Source organism: Corvus cornix, chromosome 13 (genome assembly GCF_000738735.6).
Source record: "Corvus cornix cornix isolate S_Up_H32 chromosome 13, ASM73873v5, whole genome shotgun sequence".
Taxonomy (NCBI): Eukaryota; Metazoa; Chordata; class Aves; order Passeriformes; family Corvidae; genus Corvus; species Corvus cornix.
The window spans coordinates 3,547,727-3,560,626 of record NC_046343.1 but is presented as its reverse complement, the minus strand read 5'-3'; the positions used below and the strand labels follow the sequence as shown (position 1 = coordinate 3,560,626).

Genomic DNA, 12,900 nt, shown 5'->3' with positions numbered 1-12,900 from the left:
GCTCCGCCCCGGCGGGGCCGGGCCGGGCAGGGCCGGGCTGTGCGGGCAGCGCCCGGGGCCGCCCGCGCCTCCCTCCGCCCGCTTCGCCTGAAGGCCCGGCTCAGCTCTGGGTGGCTCGCATTTCTCGCCCAGTTACTGCCATTAATTACTTCATGGAATGTCCTGTGCTGGAAGGGACCCGCTGGGATCGCCAGGGTCCAACTCCTGGCGCCCCACAGCCCCAACAACCCCACCGTGTGCCTGAGAGCGTTTTCCAAACAAACGCTCCTTGAGCTGTGTTAGGCTTCCCTGGGAAGCCCAACCACCCTTTGAGTGAAGAACCTTTTCCCAATTTTCTTCCCTGACACAGCTCCAGCGATTCTCTCGGGTCCTGTCACTGGTCACAGAGGGCAGAGATCGGTGCTGCCCCTCCCCTGCCCCTCTTGAGGAAGCTGCAGACGACAAAATCACAGAATCACACAATATTCTGAGTTGTCAGGGACCCCCAAGCATCATCGAGTCCATCTCCTAAGTGTGACCCATACGAGGACCACGGTGAGGTCTCCCATCAGTCTCCTCCAGGCTGCGCTGGATTTGGATTGTTGTCACAGGGTTATTATCAGAAACCCAAGCCACACGAATGCCCCCAAACCTGGCGATGAGGGACAATAACCTGCCGTGTGTGAGGACAGCACCAGGAGGCTGCTCTGAAGGTCGCTCAAGTACGAGAGGCTTGCCACATCGCTCACGCCTAGGAGAGGAGATAAAAAGTGCATTAGCAGCCAGATAAGGAGTATCCGCATGTCACTGTCACCCCCTGCTCACACTCGAGCCGGACATCCCTTCCTCAGCCGGGCTCCCAGCCCATAACCCTGGTGTCTGGTGTGGGCACCGGGAAGGCAGCAGTTTTCAGGGCAAGATGTGTCTTCATCTCTATTTCAGCAATTCAGAGCTGCTGGCACCCAGTAATGATGTTCTGGATGCAGCTGCGGAGGAGGAAACCGGCACTGGGACAAATGGTGGCCTCCCCACGGTCATTTTCCTTCTTTCTGTTATTCCCAGGGGTGGCCGGGCCGCTGCGACAGTAGAAACGCCCAGGAACTTCAAACCTTCTAATTTGGTTTTTTTAGTTCCCCTTAAGTTCTCATCAGTCCTGTGCAACCTGCTCGCTCATGCCCGTGGTCCGCTAATTCCAGGTGTCGCGGCAGGTGACACTGTCCCTGGGCGGGCACAGGGTGAGCACAGGGATGGGGACATTTGGGATTGGCGGGGGCATGGTCACAACCGGGGGCGATACCGGCCGGGGCCCGGGGAGGGCTGAGCTGACCCGACCAGTGCGGGCAGGACCGGCCCGGGCCCGACCCGACCCGATCCGAACCGGCACGGTCAGGTCCGAGCTGTGCCGTGGCCAAGCCCAGCCCAGCAGAGCCGGACCCGAACCCGATCCCATCCCATCGCATCGCAGGGCATCCCATCCCATTCCATCCCATCCCTGAGCCCCCTGGGAGCGGGGGACACGGGTGCAGACACCGCGGAGCTGCGGCCCCTTTACAGAGCACAAGCTGTGCTCGTTCAGGTCTTTCGTGGACCAGAGTATCTCACGAACGGATTGCAAGTGCCATCTATAGCCCAATCCAGCTCCTCTGCTGAAATTCCTGTTGTAAAATCGCTGCTCTGTCCACAGGTCTCATCCCCGGAGGGGTGGCAGCTGTGCAAGCAGAGCAATCCTACTCTTCTGCTCTTTGGATACAGGACTGAGCTCCCTCTCCCTGCTCATTGTGGGATACAGAGTGGGAATTTTATATTAAAAAGCCATGACTCTGCTCAGATACCAAATGTTTGTGGAGTTGCACTTACTGATGAAAGCTTTGCTGTTAATACTCAACTTCTATGAAATTACACGTATTTTTTTTCATAAAATAGAATTGTGTAGGCTGGAGTTTGTTTTCAGTTTTTAACTCAAAGTTAACTCAGTTCATGATTTTCAATAAAAAATTAAGAGTCAGCCTTCATTCTGACGCAAGCCACATCCAATCTCAGATGTCTCCTGCTCTATTTCTCCTGTGGCTCCACAACTTAAATCTTAGAGATATAAATATGACAATTGCAGGTGCAAATATACCAGGTGAGAGTCCATCATGAAAGAGTAAAAACTGGCACTGATACCCTTGCGCTTCACAACAAAATTCGTGAACAATTTATATATTTCCCTGCTAATGTCTAATTCTTTTTAATCTTGTCAGTCAGATCCCAGTCTCCATGACCACTGACAGATCCAACACTGATACATCTGTGGTGGTATCTGGCCATAACACTTGTTGCTAAAAAACATGGCAAAAACCATCTTGTTCAGAAAATGGAAACAGCTGGATGTTGTGCAGAGAAATAAATTAGTTGTTGTTGGGTATAACTGGTGTTGTTTGGTATGGTTTGCATTCTGAGGACTGATGTGTTCTGCCTCTAATAATTTTCTTGTATGCCAAAGATACCAACTTGTTCATCCGATTTAAAACCACACATCACGGCTGAAATTCTGCTTGCAGAGTATTTAATGTGGATATATGAATACCTAAATTCTTTCTCTGAGTTGCTACGTGCAAAGCTGCACGAGTTAATCATTGCTCTGTGCTCAGTGCAGATGGTTTTGAACAGCTACAGAACCTCTCTTTCACTGGACGAGTCATTTCTCCCATTGCTGAGTAACAAATCTGATATTTTGCCATGGATCCCAAAAAGGCTCGAGATGGCTCTGAGCAATCACCACCAGTTACTCGTGAGCTACAAACTGAAGGGCAAATGGGTGAATATGGGTAGTCACAAGGAATATCTGACCTCTCACTCCATGTCTTTCTTCATCTGCACTGATTTTCACACTAAAATGTTTTTGGCTGTATTAAAAATGTACGTCTGGATTAATCAAGTAAGCCCCACCCCAGCTCCTTTTGAAGCATTCCTTTCAGTTGCCTTATTTTCCAAGGGATGTATTAACAAGATTCCTGCAAACTCCCAGATGCATTTGTTGAACGAGGGATGAATTTAACCATCTGCGTGTTTCCACCTGGAAGAATTCCCAGACTACTACAGGGGAAAGTTCTTCCCTACACTGACCAGAAAAGGAAGATTTCTGTTCCTCCACAATTACTGCCTCATCTAAGAAATGAAGTTTTCTGTATTTACTTTCCTCAAGCTTTCATGTATTCCGAAGTGAACATTGGTGTGTTTTATGTTTTTATCGATTTCAGATTAGCCCTGGGAATCAACTGCGTAAATGTAGAGCTGCTGCATGTGGTTTTATGAACAGAAATGTCCAGTAAGTGGCACTGCAGGACCAGGAATTCCAAACCCTGGGTTAAAAACAGTGCAGTCAGAGTGAACGCAAGCATGGGAGATGTCAAGACTTTTCTGCTCCATGAAAAAAGTAGTTGTAGAGCAGTGGGGAATGATGTGATGATGTTCCAGAGGGCACATGCAAGGATCTGGGGTCTATTCAGAGGCTGGCCCTGGAATGTGATGTCAGGAACTGGCCTTGGCACCAAGCTGGCTGTTATCAGGGGTTTGCCAGAAGAAAGCAGCAGCATTTCTGGGAATTATTCATTAGCACTCAATGGGAGGTGCCTGTGAAGGCTTCGTGCTGGGTTTTGCTATCCGGAGCAGAGTGCTGGGCGAGGTGAACCACATTTATCCAGCATTTCCTGTGGTTTCCTGACGTAATATCCATTAATTTTATGTAGAAGATCCAAATTCCAGACTGGGACATCAGTACAGTCTGAGGGAGTTCAAGGATTGTTTTTGTAAATGAGCCAGCGATTTCTGTGAGTCTGTGTCAGTATACCAAAAAAACCACCACCCTGTTTTCCCAGTCTCAGCTGATAAGGAATAAACTATTATCTTGGGAAATTTGATCAAACAGGCAAGTAACACAACATTTTTTGGCAATATAAATTGTAACAAAACTCTTACATAAGCTGATAGAGTGTTACTTACAAAATCACTTAAATGCTTTGGCTCCATCTGCAATATTTGAACTCAGTTCTAGGTTACTCATGCTCTACTGTGCCAAGCTAAATTAATGCATACTCAATTTTCCTCTTTCTCTAGATGTACAGTTATATCAGATAAGAATGGAAGGGAATGAAGATGAAAAGCCAATCTGTGTTTAGAAGGGAAGTAAAGCTGTGTTTAAAGGGATAAACCAGCCTTTCAAGGGGATTAGGAAGCCATTTCCTCTATGGTGTGGCTATTTTATAAATGTCTCATGTGGGATCTTTGCTGCCATGAATGATCCATGCCAGCTGCTTTTGGCAGCAAGACCCCTGACCAAGCAGAGTGATCTGGATTGTCAAAATACACCTGTAGGGGCAAGAGGAGGTGTAGGAACATCCCACAGGACACACGGTCTCACAACTCCTTCAAACAGACCAGACATTTTTTTTTTCATCAGTGTCTAGGGACCAGATATTGATTAATCCTTTACTTTCACCCCTGAGCCTTTCCCGTGGCTTTATAAAATAGTTAAAAATATGAGATCGAGGTGTGCCAGCAAAACAATGACAAAATATGCCATATATGACAAAACAGGACACCACAGAACAACTGGGAATAGCATTTGGCACGTGACAACACACAGCAGCACAACCAGCATGGGACAACCCTTGATACCATGTCACAACCTGGTGGATACACCTGAAAGCTGATGGAAATGCCTAGAGAGCAGTGAGAGATTCATGGCAGCAGGAAATTCCTGGAAAGGTATGGAAAATGTCTAGGAAAACACAGGAAAGTCCTAGAAAATGACATGTAGCTTGTGGAAAAATTATGGGAAATCCTTAGCAAGGAAAGTTGAATTCTTAAAAAGCTGTGGGAGAACCCCAGGAAAGCAAAATGTGATGTGAGTTCTGAGAAAATTTGCTGCAAATTCCCAGGAAGGTGGAGGGAATTTCCTATGAATTAAGGAGGAATTGCTATAAAGCAGTGGAGGAATCCTAGAAGGAAATGCACAGTTCTTAGAAGGCTGTGGCAAATTTCTAAAGAGCAGAAGAGAACTTTGGGAAAGCAGAAGGGAATTCCTATAAACAGTACACAATTACTAGAAAGCACCAGGGAACTTTCTACTGACATGGAACTTATACCTGGAAGACATCCCTGGTTTTAGCCTCTCCTGAATGGAGAGGACTGGTTTGATGGACTGAGAAGAGACTCTGGATGCCTGTGTTAGTGAAGCTGAGCCCTGACGAGCTTTGAGGGAAGGGAGCAGGGAGAACTGGGTGCTTTGGAAGGCCCCTGACCTTGGGACAGATTCTGACAAGTGCATAATGAAACTCAAGGGAACATTTCCAGCCTGGGAAAGTACAGCCTGCTAGAGACTGTCTCAGCAACAGGGCAGGGAAAAGCCAAGGACATCAAAGCAGGATGTAACGAGGGAGAAGTTACTCATGTTAGGGGGGAAAAACTGTTCTGCCTGATGTGGTGGGACAGGCATGGAGGCTGGGGCAGGATAACAGATCCAGCTGAGCAAGGGTGAGAGTGGGTTTGGGATAACATCATAGTTTGGGGTAGTTGGTTCACAGGGTTTTTCAAAAGTTTGAATGAAAGTTACTTCAGGAGGAGTGAAGCAGCCCAATGTTTAGACCTTGGTACAGATTCTCATTTGGAATATTGTTCCAGTGTTTTGTTGAACTTGGTGGGATGCTTCTGACTGCCATCAAGCCCAGACTGTGTGATTTGACTTTGACAAGCAGCCTTGGAGAAGAGTTTAATCCCAGAATCTGAGGGTGGAACTGCAACATCACAACGGCAGCAGGGCTGTCTGGGAGCTGCAGATGGGAAAATGCTGCCTGAGGCAGCAGAGCTGCACGACTGGCACATTTGGAGAGGTCAGGTCGTTGCTGGACTGCTGCTTGACCCTGTCTGCTGTAGCTGGACCTGCTGTGCTCCGTGGGCTTTGTGGGGCTGCTCCCCTTGCAGAGAGCCCTGGCTGGGCTTCTGTGGCTCCCTGTGGTGCTGAAATGCTGCTGCCAGCCTTCACTATGAGCAAGAAGTGATGCTTCTAACTTTTTGGTAAGTATTAGTTTAATTATCTTTAATTCAAGGATTTGTAGCCTGCCACTGGCAGGGCTGTGGAGCCTGACCATGCTCGATGTGTAATAATGTGGATTTAATAATCAGATGTAGGGCAAATTATTGTCCACTTGCTGTAGGTACCAAGCACACTCTTTATCACCACATCCTGCACCAGAAACCCACAAAAATCTGCTCTTAAATAGTTTTTCTGTTAAACATTTCTTTGCCATCCATCAATCAGGAGCTGGGCTGGAATATGGGTAAGGATCTATTTGATGCTGGCACGCAGCTCAGGAGTAAATCTGTAAGAGCAGTTTAGGAGGGAGAGTGCCACCTACCAAGCCATCTGCTGAGAAAATGGTATTATCTGCAGTCTCATCCACTGCTGCTAGAAATCACTGTCACACTCATCGCTGAAGAGTTTTGCTGCTAATATATCTATTTGTATTCTTTTTCTCCATCCCCTCAGAATTAATTATTCCTCAGATTAATTTCATTCTAATGAATCATTCGGTATCACTGGCTTTATTTCATCTCTGAGATACTAATTAATATGTCAAAGCCATCGTTAACATGAAAACTGCTGTCATTTTCTCCGTGACTCTTCTTTTGATTCACATATTCAGTTTTTTTTTTCTGAGGGCCTAAAATGTCCATCCAGTGTGGAGTGAAAGAAAAAATTAAAGCTGTACAGTAGTAAAAAATATGCATATGCAAATAAAGCCTAAATTGGGAGGGAATGGCCCAGGCTGTATTTTTTTGCTGACTTACTACTTTATGAGCCATTTCATATAGCAAGTCCTTAGCAATCAGCTGTGTAGGGTTTTTATTTACACAGATTAAAGTATAAAACTCAGAAGTACATCCAGTGTCTACTTGTCAGTGAAATGATCAGAAATTTGGAGGTGTTCTGTATTTGTTGGTGTAGATTAGGTTTTAATGAAATGTTGGCTTGCTGTGGATTTCCTGGCACTGTTCTGCTGTGCCGCAGGGATGAGGCAGTCAGAGGATGCATTTTCCTTTCCTTAGAGCTCTCCTCTCAGCTCTAATTTATTCTCATCATCCTCTGCAGTTTGGCTCTCTACCCACTCTGGAGGGAAGTGTTGGCAGGGCAGTAATCCCTCTCCTGCCCCGTATCTCTGGCAGATGGAAATCCCAGAAAGAGAAGGGGGGAAATTTTAAGTTTCCCTGCTCAAGCAATTTCCAGGGTGATTTAAGATCCAGTAAATGGCTTTTGGATTGACGGAGCAGGTCGAGCTGCAACAGGAAGGTCACTCCAAGTATTCCTTTTGGGAAACTGTTCTTTCTCTGGTCCTGTGGGAGTGAGTGGGTGGAACTGGAAAAACCCCATAAAAAGTCACTGCATGAGCTCTGCAGATTAAATAACACAGTTATTGGCAGCATCACACTGAGTTTAAATACCCACAGCTCCTGGGGCTGGGGACTGTGCAGGTGACAGCTTCTGCTTGGATCCCTGGCAGCAGGTTTGGTACTTCTCTTTCTTTCCTGTCTTCCTCATCTCTCCAAAAAGAGCCATTTTGTTGTAAAATCTGGGGTGGGGGGGGGGTGGTTCCAGCTGAAACCTGCTCTGGGCAGATGCAGAGAGGGATCACTGGTGAGGGAGGGAGAGGGGAGCAGAGCCTGAACAGGCTCTGAGCAGGAGGAGGCTGGGAGGGGAACATGGAACAACCAGACAATGCTTTTCCAGCACTCCTAAAGCCTGGGTGTGACACGAGGCTGCCTTTTGAGAGGCTGCTGTCTGATCTCCCACAGCAGAAATCCTTTCTGCAGGCTCCATCCGCTGTGGCCCACGGGTGGAGTTGGGCTCTCCTGGCTCAGAGTGGGGCTGTGCTGATGCATCAGTGCCTGACAGGGGAGATGCCAGGGGAGCAGCAGTGCCTGGTCCTGCCTTCTGAGCACCCTGCAGCCAGTGCATGAGCTCCAGATCCTGGGAAGCAGTAGCACTGCACAGCAAATCCTTCCCATTTATACCCTCCTGCACTGCCCTCTGTGTCCAGCCTGAACGAGCCCCCTCAAACGAGTCATTTAAATTCAGACTTTCAGACATGGTGTTTCTCTCAGGGCTTTTTTGATTTTCCATTTCCCTGCCAGTGTTCAAATTTCCTCACACACTTCACCAGTGACCTGATACCTAGGGATGCTCCGTGGCTGCCATTAGAAAAATAGTTCACAAGACAACCTGCACATGTGCTTTTTGAGATCAGCCCTGCTGAATCCACCAGGCACTGAGGGCCAGCTGCAGTGACTGTAATCTACAGTCAAAAAAAAGTACCCACACTCAAATACTGAATATTTAGGCCTCTTGTTGTTAGCGTTTGGGGACTAGAAATCATTTCTCTCACTGATCCTTTCTCCCTGCTGATGGATCTTTATCATTCAAGAGTGAGCTTGAGATCCTTGGAGATGTTAGCAATGGTTTTTTTCTGCTGCCACTCTTTGCTCTGTGCTTTTGTAGTGACTGCTGTGGTTTTCCTCATGGAATGCACAACATGATAATATCAATTTAAACAATGTGCTTCACTGATCTTTTAAAGACTTCAGAGCTGTTTGATTTCCAGGAACCCTTGACTTTTCCAAGAAGGTTACATTGAGGCTAAATTTATCTTGGATATTAGCATAACCAGTTATTTACAAATCTGACAGCTCTTTTAGACACTATTTCCAATAATATGCCTCAGCTGATTTCATGTTTAGTAGACCCCATGCTTGCAAACATGAAAAGTCATCCTGAGGGTGATGTGAGTACAATTTGTATCCATGTACTGTAATATATTTTGTAAATTCAGATGCTTCTCTCCAGATCTAGTGTGTGCACTATTTTGTAGGTTAAAACATATTCATCTCTCAATGCAAGATCTGGGCTTTGTTCTACTCAGACTTGATCTTCCAGTAGCTAATTTCTGCTTGAATTAAGATCATTTGGATCAAAGTGCTACTCAGTATTTATATTTTTAAATCTTCATATGGACCAGGTAGGACTTTCTCCAGCCAGAGTCTCCTGGGAGGAGCAGGTGGGAATAGGGACACAAAAGCTTTCCTTTGCTGGCCATTGCTTTGATTCCAGCAGCAGTCAGTAGTGACTGAAAAGCATTAAATAAAGTTAAGCAGCTGTTTCATGTGGGTACCCAGGGAGAAATTTAACAAGCTCTGTGACTGTTTCTGAATCTCCAGGAAACATCTGCACCATCATCCTGTTGCTGACAGTTTCAGGCAAGTCCAGAGTTGGACCAGAGCTGATCCTGCTCGCACTGGCTGGGGACAGCTTGGCCAGAGAGCAGCAAGAGGAAAAATGACCCAACACTCGTGTAACTGGCTCCCAGAGTCGTGGCAATCTGCTGCCTAATCCTACTGTTAAATTTAACTAAATAATAATAGGGGTTTAGTGGATTTCCCTTTTGTTCCTCACCTGGGTATGAGTGTTAAGTCGTGAAAGGTTTTAAAGCTCATAAATTAGCTGGAGTGACAAATGGGTACAGCAGGGTGCCCTGGATGAACTCCTGGTGTTTGAAACTGCTGAAAGGGCTTTTCAGTCAGGGCTGAGCCAGACCTTTCATTCATCCCTGGACTGGTCACACAAACTTGGAGAAGAGACAGGACAGAGGCTCTGGCTTCTGAAACTGATACTTGAATTGCCAAAAAAAATAAGGGCTGTGAGAGTCTACAAGCTGCTGTGAGTACGAATTCAAAAGGCTTTTTTTAATGTCAGAGTCAAATGAAACCCTCACTCATATGAGCAGCATTAGGTTCTTCCAATGCTGAATCCAGCCTCTTCCCCAGGAAAGGCCACTCCCTGGTAAAAACGAACTGAAGGTTTCGCTGGATGAGCTGATAAGCAGATTCTTGAGAGCAGACTTCTCTCTCCTCTGCAATGTGTACCTCAGCATTTCTCTCCAATATTCCTCAAAAATTTTGCTTTTTGGGTGATTACATGCTGTGATTTCTCCTGGAATAATCCAGGATGGCTGTGGTCGAAAGTCATTTTAGGAGAGCCTCTGGAAGTTGTTGCAAATAAAATCAAGTGTGCTCAGTGGCTTCTTATGCAGGCAATGTTCCCCTCAGCCCAGGGTTTCTATGGAAAAACAGGAACACGCTACCTTTGCAGAAAATAATTATCGTGCACTAAGCCTCACCTGTGTGGAGCTTTAAGAACAGGAGACAAGAGAAAAAGGATCTTGAAAATAGAAAAAGAAAACTCACAGTGAGTTTCATTAGAGATCTCGATTACCAAACAGCACAGGATTCATTTTCTTGTCTATTTTCACCCTCCTCTGGGGATGAATGATGATTAAAGGACAGGATAATAAGCAGGGGGAGGGTGGGATGAGAACTTGGTGAGAAGCAGTTAAAATTTATAAAAAAAGAAAGAGAAAGGGAAAGGAAAACAAGTGTTTCAGTTAAGTAGTCAAGATTAGCTTAGCACTGTATCTGCTTTAAGTGACATTATGAGAAATTATAGATGGCTCAAAAGCAACTTCACAAGTGCTGGACCCCACAGAATTTATGTTGACAACTTAGTGACAGTATTTATTCTTCTAGGAGGTTTTTAAACCGCCCTGTGACGTGTTTTATATTTATTTTCTGATTTTTTGGGGGGTAAGATTCCTATGCAAAGGTTGCAAATCAGCATGTTCATCTTTCCCTGCCTGTTGCAGCTAAGGTAAGCAAGAAAAGACCCTTTTGTAGGAAGAAGGATTTGAGGAACAACCGCTCCGGTTTTGGTGCTCACTACCGAACGGGGAGGGTTCTTGCCAAGAGGTTTTGGAGGGAGCTGCGGGTCTGCTCGGACGGGCTGTCCCTGCTCTCGGGGGTGCCCGCTCGGGGCTCCGGCGGCTCCGCACTGTTTGTTCCTCTCCGTGCCCTCGCCTGAGCCCGCACGATTCCGTCGGGATGCGGAACCCGTCCGTGGGTTTTCCCCGCTCCCTGCCCACAGGATGACGATGCCGATCCCGGTGTCAGCCGGGCTGGGAGCGGTACGGGACGCGTGCGGCCGCTGCCCCCCGTCCGTGCTCACCCCCGGCGGGGGCCGCGGCCGCCCAGGAGAGGGAGCCCGGTGGCCGCGGCTGCGCCGGGAGCCGGGGGCTGCGCCAGGCGGGGGGCGGTGCGCAGGGACCGCTGCCCCGGCCGAGCCCCCAGCCCCGGCCCCTGCCCCGCCGTGCCGGCAGCGGCTCCCGAGCGTGCCCCGGGCTATCGCCGCTCCCCCGGGTGGCGGTGCCTCGCCCCGCGGCCCCTCCCGAGCATCGCCCATCGCGGAGGCGCGGGGCCGGTACTCACTGTCCGCATCAGTGCACCGAGCGCGGCTCGCAGCGCCCCGCGCGTCCCGCAGCTCGGGCAAAGTAATCCCGGCTGCGCTAAACTCCACCAGAGCCGCTCCCGGAGCCCCGCTCTGCCTCTCGTCCCGGCTGCCCGGGACGTTATTCCCCAGGAAGGCAGGAAAAGCTGCCCAGAAGAAGCGGCGCCCGACCGAAGATGTTAGAGGAGGCGAAGGGGGGTGGCTTTTTGCCCGCTGCGTGCCTCCGTGCCTGTCATTCCCTTATCTTAATCCTTTAGGAAGGAGTCGCCAGGCAGACAGAGCGTTCCTGGAGGGGCGATGCTGCCGAGCCCTGCCCCGGGCAGAAGGAAGCCGGGAGATGCGCGGCCCGGGGCGGGCTGCGGGAGAGTGTGAGAAGCTGCCTCCGCCTGCGCCTTTCCGAGAGGGAAAAAGCATGGTAAGAGCTGGACCCGATCCCTGGAGCGCAGCAGGAGGTGGGATTATTCCGGAGTAGTTATGGAGAGCTATAACCTGGCAGCGGAGTGTTAAAGCGACTCGTCCCTGCTGGAAGAGGAACCCACTGCGGGCATCGCCGGCGTCGTGGCCGAGGGAAGGTCACTCGGGTCCTTCTCCTCCTCTCGCCTCTTTCTTCATCCGGCAAACGACAGAAGAAAAAACTGGTAATCGACTCTTGCCAGTGTTGGGAATACCGTGCCTTTTGCCTGGGATGATTTGCCCTGATGTGCCGCTTCAACGGGATGTACAAAGTACGACTGGGACTGATCCGGCCAACAAAGTTTGCAGAGTGATCAGCAGGAGCCGTGGGATGGAGGGAGCTGGGCACACACCAGCAGGGTCCGTCACGCACGGTCCGACGGCACAGACCTGCTGCTCCCTTGAAAACTAACTCCTGATGGTCCAACTCTTACTTCTCCCCTGCCAATTTACACTTTCAGGGAAAAAAAACCCACATACACGATGCAATGCAGTGTTCCTGTGTTGGTTTTATATATAAGATTTGCTATGCAACTCCAAAACTAAAACAGGAGGAGAGACGGCCCTGCATCCCAGAGCAAACAGGGAATCAGAGGTGAAAGGTAGGAGCCAGCATTTCTTGTTTAAGTCAAACTAAATAACCTGAGCTGCTTCTTACTGAAAACCTTTAAAACACACCTACTGTATGTTAATTTATTTTGTCTTGGAAATGTAAACCAGTTTGAAACAAAGTGAAGATTTGCTTTCTGATACTGCCAAGAAACAGAGAACTGGTGCATTTTGTAACAGGAATGTACCAAGGAGGAAGGATGGCGTGTTTCATCAGTGAGACATTTAGGGAAGTAGAGGAAAGGCACCTTGTCTAATACGCTTCAGTAAATATGAAGGGCTGGTGCAGTGGACACTGGAAACACTCGATCAATAGTCTATTTAAGTGGGAATAGATGCAAGCATGGAAAAGTGATTGCTTTGCTGTGTGTGGGGTGTGTTTGCAGAGGACAGCAGCAGAACATTTACAGGTGAGCTGTCTGAGTTAGGCTACTCCATGCCGGGGTGGTGCAGTGTGTTTCTGAAGGGATTGCTAAAAGCCCCTGTTT

General features: G+C 48.3%; 1 protein-coding gene and 2 long non-coding RNA genes across 5 annotated transcripts in view; 2 read left to right on the top strand and 1 right to left on the bottom strand.

Moving 5' to 3' along the window:
• Positions 1 to 475: 475 nt before the first annotated feature.
• Positions 476 to 11,419, bottom strand: LOC120410739. The gene is made up of 2 exons (XR_005603070.1): positions 11,332 to 11,419; positions 476 to 730 (listed from the first exon to the last, which is right to left on the bottom strand). It is a non-coding gene; the product is annotated as an uncharacterized LOC120410739 (long non-coding RNA).
• The window catches only part of LOC109144623, a 23,862-nt gene continuing 16,214 nt past the window's right edge, over positions 5,253 to 12,900 (top strand). Inside the window, exon 1 of the long non-coding RNA XR_002045506.3 lies at positions 5,253 to 6,036. This is a non-coding gene — a long non-coding RNA (uncharacterized LOC109144623). The remainder of the gene's footprint in view (positions 6,037 to 12,900) is intronic.
• Positions 11,201 to 12,900, top strand: part of DRD1 (dopamine receptor D1) — a 10,469-nt gene continuing 8,769 nt past the window's right edge. For all 3 annotated transcript variants that reach the window (XM_010399646.3, XM_010399652.3, XM_010399647.3), the window contains exon 1: positions 11,201 to 12,405. The gene's annotated coding sequence lies outside the window, so the exon portion shown is untranslated. The remainder of the gene's footprint in view (positions 12,406 to 12,900) is intronic.